The sequence below is a fragment of the Talpa europaea genome, assembly GCF_964194135.1.
Source record: "Talpa europaea genome assembly, chromosome: 9".
NCBI lineage: Eukaryota > Metazoa > Chordata > Mammalia > Eulipotyphla > Talpidae > Talpa > Talpa europaea.
Genome location: NC_140076.1, coordinates 116,072,398 through 116,078,397, shown reverse-complemented (window position 1 = coordinate 116,078,397; position 6,000 = coordinate 116,072,398).

Below are 6,000 nucleotides of genomic sequence, written 5' to 3'. Positions count from 1 at the left end.
GGGGAGCAACAGGGAGACAGGAGGGGTCTGCTGCACCCTGTGGGTAGCTCCCTGGCCGGGACTGGACTCAGGGAGACCCTGCTCTTTATTTTAAAGGAGCAGAAAACACGGGGGTCGGCAGCGGAACTCCCACCTGCCGTCCAGAGCTAGGGAGCGGCTTGCTGGCCCAGGGTGGCGGTGGGCACATGGGGCACAGGGCCCGGGTGCTCCTCACAGCTCCTGGTGCTGGTGTGAGGACAGGGGGTCCCCTTCCTCCTCCATCTTGGCTCCCCAACTCCCCAGCCTGCAGTGGGAGAACAGCCCATGGAGCCTGGGGAGGTGTTGGTTCTTGGGGCGCAGAGGGAAATCCCCCTGGGTGGACTGGCAGTTAGCAGCAGAAGGTCGGAGAAAAGGTGGCGCTTCCCGCACGCCTGGAGGGCGCCTCCGAGCTGTGGATGCCGAAGACTCACACGGCAACCCGGGGCATCCGCCTGTGATTGGGGGCCTGGGGCGTGGAGGGACAAGGGGGGGACACTTCCCATGACACACGAGAAGGGGGTGCAGTGTCTTCCACTCTGGGGGTAAAGGTGAGATTCTCGGGTAGTGGGGGGCGTACTCGCTGATAAACCTGCACCTGGGTGAGACCCCAAACAACTCCATCCCCCTGGGTCCTCCAAGGGGGCAGGGATCCTGCTGAGATCAGGACAAGGATAACAGTCCCATCCCGGCAGCAGACGCCCCCAGGTTCTGGTTCTGGCCATGACCACGACCTCCGGCCCCATCAAAGCGACCTTGAGGGAGGTGCCCACTTGGGAGCAGAGCGCCCTGGCCCTTTGGGGAGACAGACCATATGGTCTAATTCTTGGAAACAGACTCCTCGGAGCACTTGGCAAGTTGCTCAGAGTTTCAGAGTTTCCTTTTCTCTGAACTTGGCCGGGGCTGTGGCTTCGGGCCCAACGAGGAGCCGGTGAGTAGACGGGGGTGGACGGAGTGGCCTCCAGTGCTCTTCAGGCTGTCCCCCTTCACACGCCTCCAGACTGCCTTCTCCAGAGGGCTCTGCGTTGGGGGGGGGAGGGTGCCCAGAGCCTCAGAAGGTTCCTCCCACCCTGGGCCTCAGGCTCTCCAGCTCTGAGACCCACTCCCCTGCTCCAAGCAAGCTTGGTTTGTTTTCTTAGCTCAGGGGGGCTGGGGTGGGAGGCAGGGGAGGGAGTGGGCTCCCAGGGGCACAGCAGTGAGCAGGCCAACCCAGTTCCGTTGCTGTGCCTCACGCCCTAGGGCCTCAGGTCTTTGGCCCCTAGAGCCTCCTCCTGCAGCCATGCAGGGGCCTGCCAGCCTCTGGCCTGGGCAGTGGCTGCCTCTCGTCCCCCTCACTGCCCTGGCTTGGGAATACTTGGGGCCCACATAGTGCCCCAGGCCACCTGCGGATCTTACCTTTAAGCCAGACTTGATTCAGGGCCAGCAGGGGAACAGCCCTGGCTGCTCACACTCACACTCACACACAGTCTCACACGCCCCCTTGAAACAAAAGAACACACGGGTGAACGGAGAAAGCAGGTTTCTTAGCAACTTTGCAGCCTTTGTTCCTGAGCTGCAGGGAGAGCGTCTGATCTGCCATCTCTGCCCAGGGCAGGGAGTGGGCACAGGGCATGGCTGCTTCCTCTGCAGGGGCTGAGAGCTGACCTTGCCTACCCCAACCTTCCATCCACTGGGCAGCAGGGCCTGAAGCCTGGACCACGGGGCAGGCACTGGCTCACTGCGGCTTCTTCACAGCAGCAGCCCCAGTCCCAGGGCTGCTCCCTCAGCCAACAGACGCCCACATGTCCAGGGCCCTCGGAGGTCTGCCTGGTGCCCACAGCGGCCGGTCCCAGCTCTGTTCCAGGTGTGGAAAGACAGGGGTGAGTAAGGCTAACTCGGGGTGTCCACAGCCCAGTGGTGAGGAGAGGAAAGAAGAGGCCTGGGCTGCCCTGCTCTGCCAACAGCTGGGCCCCAGCCTTTGCTGCCGTCGTGTGCAAAGGACACCACCCGCGACTCCTGGTTCTTCTAGGACAGTGACTATGCGCACCGGACGGGCTGGCAGAGAGCCAGAGAGAAGGCCAGTAACAGCACGTGGGCCTCCCACCCCCGTGGGGAGAGCTGGCTGCGCCGTGACACCCCGTGGCTGCAGGTGCACCCTAACAGCTGGACCAGAAGGACTTGGGGGGCGGAGGGGGTGTCAGTCAGGGAGATACCGGGAGGGCACAGCAAACAGCGCTGTGCAGATCCAGCTCTGCCTTCTCCATGGGACAGCAGCCGGGTCTTCCCCCACAGACCCTTACCATAAACATCTTTTTTAAAAAAAGTCGGCGTAGCCTCCAGGCGCTGCCCATGAAACCAACCATTTGCCAAAAAGAGGCATTTTGGAGTGGCAGATTTGTGGTCCTCCACAGACTCAAACCCCGACTTCGTCAGGCCCAAAGTTCCTGCTAACAGAAACTGCGTTACCCTTTGGATGGGGTGGCAGGCCCCGGACTGGGGCAGGCAGAAAGCCTTTCAAGCAATCACCGAGCGGAGAATTGCTGGGGAAGTGACTGAGACCATGAAAACTGAGATTAGGGACGTCTGGCCAGAGGACAGACCAGGGGCCCCTTTCCTGCTTCCTGGAGAGCCTGTGGCCAAGGCGAGGAATCGGTGGGCGTGTCCGCCCTGGGCAGCTCCTTTCTGAGCCCGGTGCCCTTTTCCTTACCTGCCCCTTGTCCTCCCCTAGAAAGCCCTGACTTTGTCCCCCTTGGGGCACATCTTAGGTTTTCAACCTGAACCTATGTGCCCCAAATTGGAATTCTTTGGCCCCAAATAAACACACCTTCCTTTGTAATAGCCTCCTGGATTTTCAGGGAGGCGTGCGAGGTAACGGCCACTTCCGGAGCACTGGTTGCGCACAAGAGACCCTGCGCTGAGGGCTTCTCCCCACAGCTGTCCTGTGATAGAGCTGCCTTCCCTGGCCATCCCACTTTACAGAGGGAGGAAACTGAGGCTCCCTTGGTTAGAGCGGCAGAGCTGGGACTCAAACAAGGACCCCCAGTCCAGAGCCAGCTTGTCCAGACGTCCACCCGGTTAAGAACCACATTCCCCAGGAGGCGTCTGGAGACCCGCCTGCCTTCTTCAAGGCCTGGGAGCCGCTCAGCGGCCTGTTAGCGGTCGGAAGGGGCTGCAGTGGGAATGCACAGATGCCTGCGGTCAGAGGAGGGGGCGGGGGCCAGCAGAGGGAAAGGAGCCTTTCCCCAGGCCAGGCCACCTGCCTTTGGGGGCAGGCAGCACACACACACACACACACACACACACACACACACCCGCACTAGGGCACCCAAACCCCAGCTGGTAGGTGTAGAATTTCGCTTTGGCGGGGAGGCTGAAACTAGTTAGGTGAGGGACTCTGAGTGGACCCACAAAAATGACTCCCTCTGGGGCCTTTTTCCTTTAGCATCATGCTGTTGTTGGCTGGGGGTGGGGTGGGGGAGGAGCCGCCCTGAGGAAGGAGCCTAAGGGCAAAGGACAAGGACCCCAGACCCACCTTCTGGGTTTTTCCATTAAACGTGATTTATTCCATTGAATGGCTCCTTTATTCTGAGCATCTTCCTGCTTATTTAGTATTCCATGGGCTCTTCTGGACAAGAGAGTGTCCTTGTTATCATGGAAGAAATGCAGGGCAGAGTCAAATGCCCAAGCACGAAGGGTCATAACATTTAAGTTCTTCCTGGCTCTCCCGTATGCGCGTGTATGTGGGACTTTAAGAAACACAAACAGCATGGGCCCACAGCTGTGTGTCTGTTTTTCCAGACACTTAATAAATAGCATGGTATGATTGATAACATTTAATATATTGAAAAAATGTTGGCTGCACCCCCCCATTCAACCACCATGACTGGAGGGTCAGCGCATGTAACACCCAAGCCCCCCAGATAGAAATGATGGGCAGGGGTGGGGGGAAGTAGGCCAGCAAGTCCTTTTAATCAGGGAAGGCTCCCTGGGGGAGGTGACTTTTACACTGAGACTTGAGGGATGGCGCTGCCCTGGGAGGAGCAGGCAGAACAACAGTGGGGCAGAAGACAGTGCAAACGCAGAGACCTAGAGGTAGGAGGGAACTTGCCTTTATGAGGACCTTAAGGAAGGAGACCTGGGGCACTGCCTAAGTGCACTGGGGAGTCAGGCACTTACAGAGGCTGTGCCAAGGTCAGGTGTGTGTAGAGGTTCCCAGGAGTAGAGCAGTGTAGGGGCCAGCTCACAGGCCAGGAGGCGCTTTGGGTGAAAGCCTGGGCCTGGCTGGCTGGCCGAGGGTGGGCTTGGAGGTGGGAGGAAGGAGAGCAAGGCTGGCTGCGGTTGGGGGGCGGGTGGTGGGAGTTGAGTCTCACAGGCTGTGCCGTGGCCCTAGAGCGTTCTGAGCGAAGGGCTGAGTGCTGAGCACGGAGAAGGAGCCTGGGGGGGGGGGGGGATCTACGAAGTTGGGGGATTGGCTCGGGTGTAACAAATGGCATGGCCCTTGCGAACCCACATTACCCACTTAAAACCTAGTTTTACTAAAGACTTTAAATTCAGCTTCCAAATTGTGTTAGTCCATTCTGAAGGCAGCCATTTTTCACATGAAGTTAAGAGCAGGCACATTCACGGGTTCCGATTACCGTTGAATGAATTCTGAAGTTTACCAGCTTCCACCCTCCTGAAACAGTCAGCAGACTCACAGCCTTAATGAATCGGATGTCCTTAGACATTTCGTACTAAATTACAAATTTAATATGCCCGATTTTCTCAAGTCCTTTAAACGCCCCACAGGGCAGACTTACAAATCTAAAAAGCAAGCTCTTTCTAAGCACTTTGCAATTGTTGTAAATTAATTACCTAAATACATAAATGCAGCAAATTAGATTCTCCCGGCATTTCCAGAATCTTAAATCTTACATAAAGGAGACCAGGGATCTCAGCAGCTTCTCCCCTATTTCCGCCCATTCATTACTGGAGCGTTCATTCTATTTCCATTTTGAAGTTACAGGGTTACTCCCCCCAACAAATGGGTCAGAATTTCTTTCAAATACAGGTTCCCCCTTCTATCTGAAAGCAGCGCACTCCTAACTGGTAGGTTGGTTTCTGGGTCTGGGAACACTGTTGCCACTAACTCATATGGAAAATTTTGTAAGTATCCCCAGACCCCAGAAAATTTTAAAAGTATCCCTATCAAGTCATAGTAAATAGGAAGATTCTACTTTCTCGGAGGGAGGAAAACCTGTATTGCTACTTGGAAACAGTCTATTTAGTAAGGTGGGGAATAAAGCACTCCTTGAAGACTGCAAAACTGTACACAGAGGAAAATTAAAAGCATGTGCACACACACACACACACACACACACCCCAAGACACAGAGGCCGCAGGTATCTGGCTGGGTCCAATTAGGGGAGAGAAACCACACAGTAATTTGAACAAGGAAAGATTAATACAAAGATTTATTAGTTCTAATGGGGGGCTGTGGTCACGCGGGGTCAGGGACCTCCAAAGGACACAGGGCGGGCAGAAACAGGGAGGGGGCAGCGGAAGGGGCCGGTGCACAGGCAGGGTGGGCCGGGCCGGCCGGGAGGAGCAGTGTCACCAGCGGCACGTTGGTGCTTTTTGTAGACAGAGTTCTTGTTCTTTTTTTTTTTTTCCATTATGTCCACAGGCGAGCACACATCACATCCATGTGCACATCCATGTGCAAAGTTATGTTCTGCGTGTTTCAACTGAGCATTGAAAAGGCATTCCTGCAATTCGTTAACTCCGCTGCAGAGTCAGTCCCTGCTGGGTATTGTATGGCGATGTCCGCGTCCTCGGTGCAACCCCCTTCAACGCTCAAGCAGCACGAATGAGGCCGCATGGCCGCGATGCTGGGGGTTTCCTTAGGCACTGCCCGGGGGACTTGGGGGGCTCTATCTTTCCCGTTACAAGCAATCCCTGATGAACTGCATTGTCCCGAGCGGGGAAGCAATAAACGAGGGGGCCCGAAAGTGGAAGGTCACGGCA